A 15,509-nucleotide genomic window follows, 5' to 3' on the forward strand; every position below is an offset into this window, starting at 1 on the left:
TATCTTGATATGCCCTGTATCTAGGGAATACATGAGGAACGATTCAGGGATAACCTTAGAGGTTTTACAAGGAGAAAGGTAATATTCAAAATTTTCAAGAATAGAAATGTTGATTAAGGAAATATGACGTAATTATAATGATGCCAAGTGGGGCACGTGTTAAACCACGAGAAAGTATGGATCGAACCAGTAAAGGTTGAAATTGTTCAGGGCAATTAGGACCTAAGATAAAAGATGTTCTAAGTATGATTGAGAGTCAGTCGTGACAGTGATTAACCTCTAAAGACTGAGGCAATAACTTATGGAAAAATGGTGATATTTTTTTTACTCATCAGATTTTAAGGAAAACATCTTCACATAATCAGTGATTGAAATGAGGTAGAAAATTTATTTGGAGGTGGTTAAAATGACATTGATTGTAAGGAAATTTTACTATCAGGAAAGGCCAAAGAGGTGGCCGACACTTTAAGTGTAAGAGAGCAATTATACGCGCTCGTGCCAGAGGAATACAGTGATGGTGGCTGAAGCCGTGAAGGTTGTATTATGGTTTGGAAGATTGACATTCCTTCTGATGACTGTGCAATACCCAACCGTAATAGTAGTTTGGTAAAGGTTTAATTCGTGTAATCGCCATGAGCGGGCTATCTATCTTAGAAGGTCCTATCTTGAGAATAATCCAGGACCATGTTTCGAAAAGGACTAAACGAACTTTTGAGTTAAATCTTCTATTGAAGGTATATGATTAAGAATGGTATTGACCTGCTATCGTTGCTTTGATTGAAACTCTTCTGCAAATTTTATCTGCTTCATGTCATGAAAGTACGTCAGAATTTGGAGTGTTCTTCATGAATTATGAATGGTGATTATGTTAACTCCTTAGAAGAATTCTATACGACATGTATGGACTCCGTATGGTTAGATATTAAGATTTCATGGAAAGTGAATGACGACAGTAAGTCAGTGGTGGACCATAGTAATGCAGCAATGATTCTGTGAGTAATGAGCTGATTACAACCGTGAGAGTTGTATTGGAATGGATGTTGAGATTGAGTACCACTAATCGGGTCGTGTTGACGTATAAGTTATCTTTGATAGAAAAACAAGGTCGATTATTTACCTATTGAATATTTATTCCTTCTTATCAATAGAGAGTCGTATTACTATACGAGGAAGGTTGTGATGCAAGCTTAGAATTCTAGTAACGATGATGTCTAGAATGAGATTCCAGATTCGATTTTCGATATCAAGGGAGTTTCAAAGGTGATTGTGTATAAGCTCGAGAAAGAGCATGGGTCCATAGAATGATGGAGGGAATAGTAAAAATATTTAGGCATGTGAAATACAATGCTATAATACCTGATGTTGATATAAATACATATATGTTTTGTTCTCCTATGACAAACCTCTATAGTTCAGAGGTAGATTCCAAGCCAGATATTTTATGGCAATAAATTTTTTTATGTATATATAATTCTCTTCAGTTCGTTCTTTTCTCTTCTTTTTATTCATGTAAGCTGAGAAGAACAACCCTTCCAGAAGGGGAGGTATTGCCGAATGACTATCTATCTGTGTAATAGAAGCCTAGTAGGATACCACATGTTGTTTAATTGCTTGTCAAGTACTAAAGGCTGGCCACCTTCTGTACTAACTATGCAATAGAACAAGTGTTCATGATCATAGTGATCTCTCAACAAATTCCTTTACTTCTATATGATTGATCAAACTTTGGAAAATAGAAACAGCTGAAAAAGGAGTAGTAAAGTTATGGTGGTATTCGGAATGGAAACACATTCGTGATACTAAGGTTGACGTGGTTATTAAAAGGTTATAGAACGCTAACGAGCAAAAGTATAACCAGTATAATATTAGGAACGGAAGATAGTAGCAATTACGAACTGGAAAATAATGGGTATTGAGAAGCAAAAGCTATAATGCTAGAAGCTATGATGAGAGTCTGTGCAATAGACTTGAAAGAATTTGGAATGATCACTTAACACAGATTGAGTTTTCTTACGATAATAGATCATATGTCAGTATTGAGATATCGCCTTATGAGATCCTTGAGGGAAGACAATGTCGATCTCCCTTATGATAGGATGATGTTGCAGAGCGCAAGATACTCGGACCAGCAGTGGTCCAAAGGACCAAAGATATAATAGATCTAATCAGAGGATGGCTGGTAGTAGCCCAAGATGGACATAAGAAGTATATTGATTTGATACGAAAGGTCAAAGAATAGGAAGTGGGGGACCTAGTGCTATTATAGGTATTCCCTTGGAAAGGATGGATGAGGTTCAGAAAGAAAGGAAAGCTAAGCCCACGAATTGTTTGACCCTTGGATATATTAAGATGTATTGGGAAGTTAGCATATGAGCTAGCCTTACCCCCGATCATGTAGCAAGTTCATAACGTGTTCCACGTATCAATGTTAAGGAAGTGTAATTCGGATGCCAGACAAATAGGGGCATATGAGCGCCTAGATATGTAACCAAACGTAACTTATATGGAGCAACCAGGAAGGGTTATGGATTGAAAAGGAACAAGTGCTTAGGAGAAGGGTTATCAAACTAGTCAGAGTTGGTGGTAGAACCACAATATGGGAAAATTTACTTGAGAGTTAGAAAGTGCAATGCTAAGAGAGTATCCCTATTCATTTTCTATCTGATTCCGGGACGGAATCCTTTTAAGGAGGGGAGACTGTAATAACCCCAATTTTTTTTGGAATTTTTGAAACCCTTATGAATAGTGATTTTGCTGATTATGCTGAATAAGAAAACTTTTCATACCACACTATGTAGGGATTCTTTTATTGTTATTCTGAGATCGTATGAGTACTCTATATGATAAATAAGTGTATGTAAAGATCGTCAGAATTCAAATTCGAACACTTTGATTTTTTCCCGAAAATCCACTAGATACCGAAAGAATTGAGTATAAGGTAACAGGATAAAAAGGATTTAAATTCAAGGATTATAAGAGAGGATCATAAAAGGAATATAATGTATTGAGAAAGGTTAAGGAAACCCAAGTAATAAGATCCCGGGTATGATCCCTCAAACGATAAACGAAAACGAAAGTTAAGTGAACCGTATAACAGATCAGCGGTCATTAGCCAAGTAATTAGAAGCTAATCAAAGAGGTTAGTGAGGATGATGTCATCAAACCAATAAGAAGAGGACAAGTGTGGGAGGATGACATAACAAGGTGACATAAGCATGACAAAGAAAAGTGTGTTGTTGGTTGATTAAGAACCACACAAAAGTTACCATGGTAAAAAGTAATAAATCAAAACAAAACAACATCAACCAAGCCAAAACAATTCATTTCACCAAAAATAGAAGTTGACTTCTCTTCTTCAAGAACAAAAGCTCTCGGCTTTTTCTTATTAAACCAAGGAAGAAATTTCAAAACCCTAGCTACACACCTTCAAAAATCAAGAGGTTTGTTTCTTTAGCTTCCATAATTCATAACTTAGATGAGCCATAAGTTTAAGCTCAAGATTCCATGTTTAACATAGCTAATCAATTCATCAAAGTTCTTGGTGAATAGTGTTTTCAAGAAACTAACTTTGTGTTTTCTTATATTTTCTTCAAGATCCAAGCTTAGTAAAGATAACTAGTGGTTATTTAAGGCTTCCTAATTGATTCTCCACTCTCCAAGGAAGGTATTACCCCTCCAAACCCTAACTTTACTTTGAGTATTAGGTTTAGTTTTGTTGTTGTGGTTCATGAGAAGCATGATTCTTGTAGACTTAGAGTGTGGTTGGTTTTGTAATGAGTTGGAGTTGTAATTCTTGGATTATTGATTAATGAACTTAAGTATAGTTTTAATTCATGTTTGAGAATAATATAAATTGGAGAAATTGAGGTGTTGGGGCTGTTGTAGTATGGTATGGATGGATTTTGGTTGTATGAATGAATTGTGGTTGATTGTTGGTTGGTTTGGAGTAGAATAAAAATTGGTAATCGCGTAAACATAGCCGTCATAATGACCGATTTACTTTATACTGTTTTTGCGGTTAACATCAGGACCCGAGATCTCCCTGTTAGATTTTGACTATTTCCATGATTAGATAGTTCATGTTACGAGCTTCGTTTTGATATGTGGTTCGTTTGAATCCGATGTACGGTTTAGGAGAAACGACCGTTTTAAGTAACAGCGTTTCGCGAACGAACCATTACCCCTCGCCTTACTTTGGAACATAGGTTAAAGACCATAAAGGACTAAATGGAGTATGAATCATTTATGTAAAGTGTATTAGGCAGTTGGTAAGGCACTCGCGAAAGAATTTCCTTAAAACCCTTAATGGTTAATTTATTAAAAATGGTGGAGCCGAGGGTACTCGAGCGACTTAGGGGAATCGTTGAGCGCAAAGCGAGTGTTGGAGTCTAATTGGTTAAAGTATAGATTCATAAGTGACTTTGGTTTAATTCCAACTTATATGTTGTTTATAGGTTACCAGACTCGTCCCAAGCCATTTGTCACCCCCAGTTGCTCAGGCAAGTTTTCTACCCGTTATACTGTTGTTGTGATGTATACATATGTATATGCATTATCTTGTGATAGATGCATGATGGTTAATTAGCAAATTCTTGCGATATATTGGAGCATGTGATATGATATATATGTATGCCTGTTTCGTAATCTTGATACATATACCTGTTGATTCAGTTGCATAATACCTATGTTAGAGATAAGCAGTAATTGCGTATACCCTTAGTATAGGGGACCCCAAGGTGAACATTTTCTAAAACCGGGAGTCGATGTTCCTGAGTATATTATATATATATATTTACATATATATATATTGTTATAGTTTTCAAAACTATTAATCGAATAAGGCTTATTCGACAACTTTATTTTATTTAATAAATATTAGTTGAATATTCATTCGAGGACTTATGACTCGGTTTATTTTATTTAATGAATATTAGTTGAATATTCATTCGAGGACTTTTGACTCGCTTTATTTTATTTAATGAATATTATTTTGAATATTCATTTGAGGACTTATGACTCCGCTTATTTATTAAATTAATATTCTTTATTTTATTAAAGAATAATGTTTCGATAATCAAACTTATTTTCGATTATTCAAATAAAGATCATACTTTCACATAAGTATATCTTTGGTTATTTAATATCCATTTCAAGTATGAGTTTTAAAACTTTTACTTCAATTATTTTTATAAGGATTATTCTTTATGGGAATATTATTTAAATAATAATATTCAGATATTTTCTAATATATCGGGACTGATTTATTTCATTAAATCAGCAATTCTCCAAACATTCTTAAAAATATCTTCGAGTCTTCAAAATGATTTTAAAAGTTAGAGCGGATCTCAAAACTCATTTTTATATTTAAGATCTTCCTTTCAAAGGGGATTTAAATACTCGCTCAAAACCTGAGGGATCCGGCTCTGTGGTGTATTTTATATTCGCAACGTGGTTGCTGTTTTGAGACAACAATTTGATTACTTGCCCAATGTTCGGGAAGTAAGTCCATCTGATTGAGTCAGCATAAGCGACAGGCCGGGGTACGGTCTATGAAGGTGTAAGAGGCTGGGTGACAGTCCATCCACGCGTGAGTGGCCGGGTAACGGTCTAGCGCGAGGTTCGAATGCGGCCAGGGTGATGACCGGCGAGGAATTCATCTATCTATAGTAGAAAAGGTTACTTTTTGCTATCTTTGCCTGATCAGCAAGATATCGGGTTTATGCCATAATTCTTTTCCTTTCCAAAAATTCATTGGATGTTACTAACTCTGTTCATACTTTACATGACAGAGGTTTTCAGGAAATGTATAAGAGATATATATGTGGATATATATATCGGGACTTAATGAAGTATCTCATAACTTCATTTCATTCAATAATATTTCAAAAATTTAATCTATTCAAATCTTATCTTGTAGTCTCATCTATGTGATGAACTGTCGAAAACTCATTATACTTTGAACAATGGTAGTTCAAGTAGTTTTATAAATGATATAAGTATAGTGAAGTATTTGGTAACTTCATGCCTTGTTTTTGCTTATATCCAGTAAGTAATTACCTTACACTTGATAAAGGATATTAGTAAGTTATCCATTTAGATACTTGCATTATTGTTTACACTATATATTATCTTGCGAGCTGTAATGCTCACTCTTGCTTTATTTCTTCATCACACAACAACAGTTTGGAAAGATGGCCAGACTCAAGCAGACCCAGCGCAAGCGCGTGGGAAGCGTCCCGCGTCTTCCCGTTGATGTTGTAGCTGCTATAGCTGCAGAGGTAGATCTATTGGTAGATCAGGCATTCTACTTTTGGGAACCAAATATTGTATAATTATAACTTGTGGCAGATAATGGCAAATAACTGTAAACTTATCAAGTAATCATTTTGGGTTATAATAACTTTTAAATTGTGGATTTAAGGACTTGTACTTATTTCAATTTCATCTCTGAGACTACAACGGGTTGTGGTGTGTGTTAGTGTGGGGTCACAGCATGAGGTTATTTATTATTAATTAAGTTAAGTGATATTGTGGAAAAAAAGATCGTGACGACCCGGATCCCCGACCCCGGATCTGGGGGTGTTACATTGTTGCTCACCCTTGCTTTCTTCTTTCATCACACAACAACAGATAAAAAAGATGAACAGGACCAAGCTTCCAATTCGCAAGCGGTTAGGAAACGTTCCGCAGTTTTCTGGAAGCGTTGATGCCGCTGTAGCTGAGGTAGAAATTACCAATAGGCTAGACTTTCAACTTCTGATGTACCAGACTTATGTATAATATGAATTATAATAATGGCAAGGAATATGTAAATTATTCAGAAACCCTTTTAAGGTGTAACGGTTTATAATTGTGGAATAAAATGACTTGTATTATTTTTGGTATTCATCTCTGAGATTATAACTTGTGGTGTGTGTGTGTATATTGTGGGGTCACAGTACACAGTAGTTGGTTGACTGTTAAGATTAAGTATTGATAAGGGAAATGGAACTCGTGACAACCCGAATCCCCGACCCCGGGTTTGGGGGTGTTACACACATCCTCCATTTTCCATTAGCCTTCTTCACCATTATAGGGTTTGCTAACCACTCTGGAAATTGAATCTCCTAAATGAAACTAGCCTCCAAGAGCTTCTCCACTTCCTGTTTTATATCTTCTTGCCTTTCTCGAACAAAACTTCTTTTCTTTTGTTTTACGGTCTTCCGATTTGGGTCCACATTCAGCTTGTGAGTAATTAATTCCGGGTCTATGCCTGGCATATCAGCCGCTGACCATGCAAAAACATCACTATTTTCTTACAAAAATTTCACCAACTTCCCTCTAAAAGGCTCCTCGAGCGTTGCTCCAATAAAAGTCACCTTCCCAGGATCTTCGGGGGTCAAAAGAATTGAAACCAATTCTTCTGCTGGCTTTCCCCTTTTCTCATCATTCTCTCGGATATCCATATCCTAAATAGGAAGAACCTGCCCCCCAACTCCATCTGCCCTCAAAGAGGCCACATAGCAGCTTCTAGCCATTTTTTGATCTCCTCTTTCTTCTCCAATCCCATCTCGAGTCGGGAACTTCATAACTAAATGATAAGAAGAAGGGACTGCCTTGAAGGCATGTATCCCTGTTCTTCCCATGATAGCGTTGTAGGTCGAACTAGCCTTCACCACCACAAAGTCCAACATCTGAGTTGCCTGCCTTGGTTCCTGTCCTATGGTTGTTGGCAACTTGATTATTCCTTCTACAGGGCATTCCACTCCTGCGAATCCATATATCGACATGTTGGTTGGGGTCAATTGAGAGTCATTATATCCCATCCTTAAAAAGGTGTCATGGAGCAAAATATCCACTGAAGCACCATTATCCACAAGGACCCTTCTTACCGGGCTGTTCCCTATTATCGGGGTTATGACCAGCGGGTCGTCATGGGGAAATTTCACACCCTCCAGGTCAGAATCATCAAAAGACATTGTTACTCCTGTCCTGGCCATCTTCGGGGCTTCCCCAACAATATGCATAACTTCTCGAGCATATGCTTTCCTGGAGTTCTTGGATAACCCAGCAGCAGTTGATCCTCCAAAAATTGTGTTGATCACAGGCCCTTGGGGGCGCGGTCCCCTGAATATTGGATTTATCACCGGTCCCCTAGGTTGGGGATTTCGCCCCTGATCTTCTTGATCTCTCCTTCAGTCATCAAAGTTCCTTCTCACGTTGTTGTTTCTATCTCCTCCTTCTCCAGTATATTTATTCAATCTTCCTTTTCGAATTAGAAACTCAATTTCATCTTTCAGTTTCCTACACTCATCGGTGTCATGACCAACATCTTTGTGAAATCTGCAATACTTACTCTTATCTAGCTTGGCAGGATCAGCCTTCAAGGGCTTAGGCCAACGAATATCTCTATCTTTCTCGATCTCCATCAAGATTTGGCTGCTAGGAGCATTCAGCTTAGCGTATTCAGTGAACTTTTGCCCAGGTCCTCCCTTCTTGGGGGTTGAATTAGGGTTTTGCTCGGTTCTAGGATACTTGTCCTTAGCGATATACTCCAGATCAGTTTTCCGCTTCTTGCCTCCAGTGGGCTCATTACTCACTATAGTCTTCCTCATACTTTTTTCCACCTTTATGTACTTCCCTGCCCTATCCTGGAGCTGCAACATGCTTTTAGGGGGGCGTTTGGCCAAGGACTTCTTGAAAAACTCATCCCTAGTTTCTTGTTGTAGTGTTAATATAGCTACCTTATCATCAAGGTCTGGGACTTTTAAAGATTCCTTTATGAAAAGATTCAGATAATCTCTTAAGGATTCCTTTGTTCCCTGCATAATGCTCATAAGAGATGCTGAGCTTTTCTCATGAACTCTCCCACTGATGAATTTCTTAATTAAAGCCTCACTTAATACTCTGAACGACCCAATAGAGTTTGGGGGCAAGCGACTATACCACCTTTGAGCCATACCCGACAGGGTTTGAGGAAAGGCCCGACACTTAATAGCATCATTCACGGGCTGTAACAGCAGTGCATTAGAGAAGGTTTTGACATGATTAGCGGGATCTCCCATGCCGTCATAAGCTTTTATAGTTGGCATCTTGAACTTCCTTGAGATATGGGCATTCATTATATCTTCAGTGAAGGGTGGAGTAGGATCATCAGGATCTCCAAGGGGAAGAAGATTGTTTGGATCAGCCCTTGGGACAACAGCCCTTCTCTGCACTGGACCATCCAGGTCTATGATAAGAGGAGGATTTCTCCCCCTAGGAGGTGCTGGGGGTCTGGTGGTCTGGTGCGCTTCCAGGTCGCGCCTCAGCCTCGTGAGCCCTGATTCTTTCCTGCACTTCTTGAGGATTCATCCCTTGGGTGCTATGAGGGCGTTGGCTACCATCAACCATCGGCTCTTTGCCTGCACGTCTCCTTCTTGGGGCTACTTCATCATCCGAAGATTCGGAGTATCTCTCAGTGTAAGGACCAGAAAATTCCTGATCCTCAGGGATAGGAGCCAAACCTCGTATGTATGGAGGCGATCACCCTCGTGCTTCACTTCGCCCAACATGTCCGTTTCCTCCAACCTCGGGGTAAAGGGGCATCCCATATGGGGGGTTAGTAGTAACAACAGTTGAATATTCATACCCGATGGGTCGAGAATTCACAGGTGCATGTACTTGTTGAACTTGAGGATTCGTACCTTGAGTAACTGAAGGGATCGTCCTTTGCTGTTGAGGTTCAGTTGCCTCTATATGGGCTTTTCCTTGCGTGGTTGCATAAGTTGAATGAGGAGGTAACTCCATAGTTGAAGAAATCACCTGGGTTGTCCCCGTTGGTATTACTCCTCGAAGGGCTCTAACTGTTCTCCGTGTATTCGCCATGGTTATTGTTGTGCTTTCCCACAGACGACGCCAAATGTTATGGATAAAAACTAAGGTTGTTGTTTGCTGTATTTATTGCTAAGGCTCGGGAGCTCAAGGCCTTTAATGGCTGCTCTCGTGTTTCGTAGCTCAACTCTGCCTTTACGAGATGCCTACGTATCTCTGTGAATTAGAGAATCAAGCCAAAAAATGTAGTTCTGATTTGTGGGGTGAGGCCCCTTATATAGATGCTAGTGGTCCTTGAATTGGACTTGATATATGAGACCTGGTGGGCAAGTCTCATAATTAGAATGGACTTTGGAGTCCTAAGTAGTAGGAAACTGATTCCTTATCCTTTTAGGTCCCTCTGAGGCTAATCTGCAAGGATTTATATCCTTATCAGGACTCTTCTCAATAGCTAATTTTTTCCTTATTAATTAATTACGAAATTAATTAATATTCAGGGTTTTTGGGCCTTCTTTGTTCCATCAGGCCTGATCAATGTGTTGACCTTTTTGGTCTGAATGTCATACATCTTCTTATTGGGCCTTGCAGCCCAAACCATTTATATTTACTGTAATATTTAATTATGTAATCAGGATTTATTTATCCCTATCATCAAGAAAACAAGTGAATCCACTCATCAAGCTCATTTTATAATTATTAAGAATTATCTCTGGCAAAACTTTTTTAAGATTTATCAACCATAGAGCTAAGGAATATACTATTCACATTAAAAGTGTACAAGTATACTAGAGCAATCTATATTTCTAAAAGAGGAAATTTTTTAATCTTGTACCTCTAGAGAAATAATCATTAGGTAATAACTAATATAAATAGTCATACCAGGATCTATAAAATTGCATCAATGAGATAGAAGTTCACATGGTCTTTTTTAAGATCTTTAGTTATGAGAGCCCTTTTTGCTTCAATCTGATAGATTTTGAAACTGACATGAGCTGAATAGACTTGAAAGATTCTGATTGCTTCAATTTTTGTTACCAGTGCAAATATCACTGCCAATTAACATTTTCTAGAGATAACATTTAGTTGTACTAATTTTATTCCTTAAAATCACTCCATTTTAATATAACTTGATTCTGAGTTCCCAATTAACTCCATTGACTGAACTATCTTTTGGTCAAGGCATCAGCTTTTTGACTTTGTTTACATAAATTTTTTTTAACCCTTGTTGCTTGGCTATGAACCAACTTGATTCCAGATGAGTTCCTTCCACTTTCTTCGGTTATTCCTTGAATATGAAGTTATTGTACAAGAGTTTCTTTTGAGAGACTCTTCTAGCTTGCACTTTGGAAGATGTGTCTCCAAGAGATAAGTTGATTAGATGAATTCTTGATCATTTTTTCTGATATGGCAAGCTCGGTATTGAAAATGAAAAATTCTGAGTTGTGGAGAGTTAAAACTAAAGTTCTTTGATACCCCCTCTGAATAAGAGACCTCAACTACATTAACAATTGATGTCATTTCAGTTTCTCTATTGACTAACAGCTCATCAATGGTTAGCTCAATTTGATCAATGGTTATTTTGTTGAATTGGTCAACGGCTATTCCATTTTGTTGTTTAACTGTTATTTCCACATGTGTTGGATTAGCAATCATCGTGATGATTTCATTGAAAACATCATCATCAACAACTTGCTAGTCATTCTTCGTATCACTTGATTTGAGAACATCTTTGAGGATATGATCCTTAAATTCTTGAGACTTCTTTATTACCAGATAAATCATGGATTGATTCCATAACAATTCATTTGAATTTTGGATTGTTGATCATGCAGGTTTTTCCTACCGAGCATACAACAAGGTAACTTCCTACTGTTTTAGCTTCAAATTTAACAATGATTTGTCATTGTTTTAAAATTAAACATCTACAACTAAAGTCATGAAGAAATTCACAGGTTGTGTTTCTTTCCAGGCACTTGATTGATTAAGGAAGCATCAATGTGCCATTAATGGCTTCTTGCAATACCAAAACCGTGTCTCTAAAGACCCTATGTGATGTTACTGTAGGCAAAAAAGGCTATAGAAATACCAAAGCTATGTTGAGTCCTAGCTAGAAGACTCTATTTGATGTTACTATAGGCAAAAAAAGACTATAACAACACCAAAGGCTATAACATCTTGAGTGAAGTCTATGTTGTTGATGGCTTCAGTCTAGAAATATATAGATATCTTAATTCTCCAAGTTTTCTCTTCCTCCTCACTAAGTGTTTTATTATCCTTTTCAGCTTCTCTATTGTGCAGTGAAGTTCTTGATACTGGAAACTCATGAGTTATTGCTTCCTTTGCACATAATTCTTTGATGTGACTGGTGATGATTTTAAAAGCTTCAATTTTTGAAATCTAGAAGTCCGATAAAATTTTGAGATATCATCAATGATCATTGGATAAAATTTCTTTAAATGCAAGACATAAGTTGATCTAAATGCATCCTTATGTAGGAGTAGTAGGTGATTGTCAAATGATAACTTTGTCTTCTTATTGAATATGACCATTTTCTTCCTATTAGATTGATAAGCAATATAAATACCATCTTTGAAAAATTCCAATTATGGTATTTCTCCTACTGGGTTCTTCTTGATCAAATTGCTTTATTTTGAAGGATTGAAGTGAGACAACTCATTGTATTTTAGTCATTTTTCATCCTTATTTATCATGCTGATCAGACAAACCATTGATTCAGCATCAGTTGAGGTGAAATCAATTACATACACATTTCCTTTTCTCTTTTCAGATGAAAGGACCTTGTTGTCACTTTTGTTAATGACAATACATGCATCATTATCAAAAATGACATTAGAGCCATTGTCGTATAGTTAGATGACACTTAGCAAGTTGTGCTTGAGTCTTTCAACCAGTTCAACTGAAATCAAGCCATATCCCACAACATGAACTTCGCTGTAATCTCCAAAGGTAATATTTGGTTTAACTTTCTCTTCAAACTTAGTGATTAGGGATGAATCACCAGTCATGTGACATGAACATCCACTGTCAATATTGTTGAGTGGCATTTATGACACTTTATTATGCTCTAATAAATTGATGCATTTGTACTCAAGTTGTTAAATATTTTAACGTGTTTTCGAATGTTTTTGCATTTCAGGCATTAATTTGTGAATCGGGTGAATTAGCATTGTTTTGGTGTTAATGGTGGTGTTGGAATAAAAGCTCAAGCTCTCGAGGCTGCAAGAAAAGGAAAAAGAAAAGAAATAATTTTTGGCAGAAGCCTAGCGCGCCCGGGCTGATCAAGCGTGCGGCCGCACCAGAACTTCAGAGAGCCAGCGCGCCCGCGCTTATCAAGCGCGCACCCACGCCAGGTCGAGATACATAATTCCTGTTTTGAATAGAAGATTGATTTTCTGGGGATCTATGTTGATCAGGGCTACTATATAAACAACTCTAGGTCGTTTTTAATAACTAATCAAGCGATAGACACTTCAGAGCTAAGGAGAAGACGACAAGAGACTTATAACACGAATCAACAAAGGCGGAGACGATCTAGTTTATTCTTGTAAATCTTTATTTTGAGTTGTAATTTTGGATGCTCATTTCTTGTTTTATTGAACCTATACTCTTCTGTTATACTCTGTTATTTATTCTTTATAAAGACTACATTTATTATACCATGCTTTCATCGGAACCCACGTTGATGATGAGTCCGATTATGGGCTAATTATTATTGTGAGGTTCTAGCGGAATTATTTATGGATTTCTTTAGTTAAATTGTTTTGATTCCTTAGTATGTGGTGATTGTATGATATCCTAGTATTGGTTGTGCGTATTCGTCTTATGAGCGTCGCGAACGTATAAGATAGTGTGTTAATTCTTAATGAAGCGAAAGTGAATTTAAGGATTTAGAACTTACCATGCTAGCATAAGTTCATGTATTTGTTATGCATGATTCGTAGGTAATTTTAACCATCTTACTTGCCCTGTGTAATCAAGATAGATAACTTGTGCTTAAACCGTTATGTTGTCAAATTCTATAGACATATAGGGTCTCAATATAATTGATGTCTATTCAGCTTCTATCTATTTTGTGGATGTCTGGTAGTATGGTATTCGTGCAACGAAAGTTGGCGTTTATCAATTTTGTGTTATCTGATTAGTGTCATCACCATTACATGCTAAGGTTAAGAACAATAAAGATATTGAATGAAATATTTAATGAAGTTAGAATCCTATGTTTGTCATATATATTAATTCAGTCAATATTAATCTCCTAGTTATAATTGTTAGTATAATTCTTAGTTATAAACAACCTCAAATTGTTATCGTCTTAGCATTGAATAATAACCATACATTGTTGCTTAAGTGCGTGAATTAATTAGTTGACCAATACAGTCTCTGTGGGAATAAACTAGAAAATATTCTATACTACTTGCGAACTCGTATACTTGCGTGTATTATTAGCGCGTGTTTAACGACTAACAAGTTTTTGGCACCGCTGCCAGGGACTGCAGTGTTAATTTATACTTTATGTGGTTTCCATCAATGGTCGCTAAAGTTCATTGACTCGGACATTGTTACTTATCTGTTTCCTTGTCTTATTTCAGGTACTCTAGCGAGGGTCTATGCATACGCGTTCGCGTACTCATAAGAGAACACTGGATAAAGCCGAGAAAGAAGTGGTGGTTCGAAGGGAAGTTTTCGAAGAAGAAAAAGTTGAAGAAACGGCTTTAGTAGAGATGGGTGATCAAGCAAAAAATCTGAAGGCTTTGATGGATTATTCTCAGCATAAGATTAATGACATTTAGTCAAGCATCATCAAACCAGCCATCAGGGCTAACACTTTCGAGATCAAGTCAAGCATGATTCAGATGATACAGAACTCAATTCAGTTTGGGGGTTCTCCTACTGAAGACCCCAACATACACATCAGGGATTTCATCGAGATCTACGACACTTTCAAATTCAATGACGTGACTGAAGATGCTATCAAGCTGTGACTTTTCCCATTCTTTCTGAGGGACAAAGGTAAGTGCTGGTTACATTCTCTACCAGCAGGGTCTATCACCACTTGGGAAGATCTTGCCCAAAAGTTTCTCACTAAATTCTTCCTTATGGCAAAGACTGCTGTAATTAGGAATGCTCTTACTCAGTTTTCTTAAAAAACTGGGGAATCTCTGTGTAAGGCTTGGGATCAATATAAGGAGATGCTAAGGAAGTGCCCACACCATGGCATACCTGATTGGATGATTATTAACTGCTTCTATAATGGATTGGGTTCTACTTCTAGACCCATGCTTGATGCATCATCAAGAGGAGCCTTGTGGGCTAAGAGCTACGATGAAACTTATAAACTTATTGAACTGATGGCTGCTAATGAGTACCGGAATCCTTCCCAAAGACTGACTCAAGGGCAAGTCGCAGGAATTCTGGAGTTGGACGCAGCAACTGCTATCGCTACCCAACTTAAGGCTTTAACGATGAAGGTGGACACTTTGGCTAATTATGGAGTTAATCAAATCGCTAGTGTCTGCGAGCTTTATGCTGGTGCCCATGAGACTGATCAGTGCATAATTTCTAGTGAATTAGCTCAGTTTGTGAGCAACTTCCAGCAATCACAACAACTAGTGCCAGCCACCTATCACCGCAACAACCGCAATCATCCTAATTTCAGTTGGAGCAATGCTCAGAATGCGGTTCAACAACCTTATCAG

At 37.5% G+C, this 15,509-nt stretch overlaps 1 non-coding gene across 1 annotated transcript; it reads right to left on the reverse strand.

Moving 5' to 3' along the window:
• Positions 1 to 14,924: 14,924 nt before the first annotated feature.
• LOC141681759 (small nucleolar RNA R71) lies at positions 14,925 to 15,031 on the reverse strand. The gene has a single exon (XR_012559183.1). It is a non-coding gene; the product is annotated as a small nucleolar RNA R71 (small nucleolar RNA).
• Between the last annotated feature and the right edge of the window lie 478 nt (positions 15,032 to 15,509).

Source organism: Apium graveolens, chromosome 8, assembly GCF_009905375.1.
Source record: "Apium graveolens cultivar Ventura chromosome 8, ASM990537v1, whole genome shotgun sequence".
In the NCBI taxonomy this organism is placed as follows: Eukaryota; Viridiplantae; Streptophyta; class Magnoliopsida; order Apiales; family Apiaceae; genus Apium; species Apium graveolens.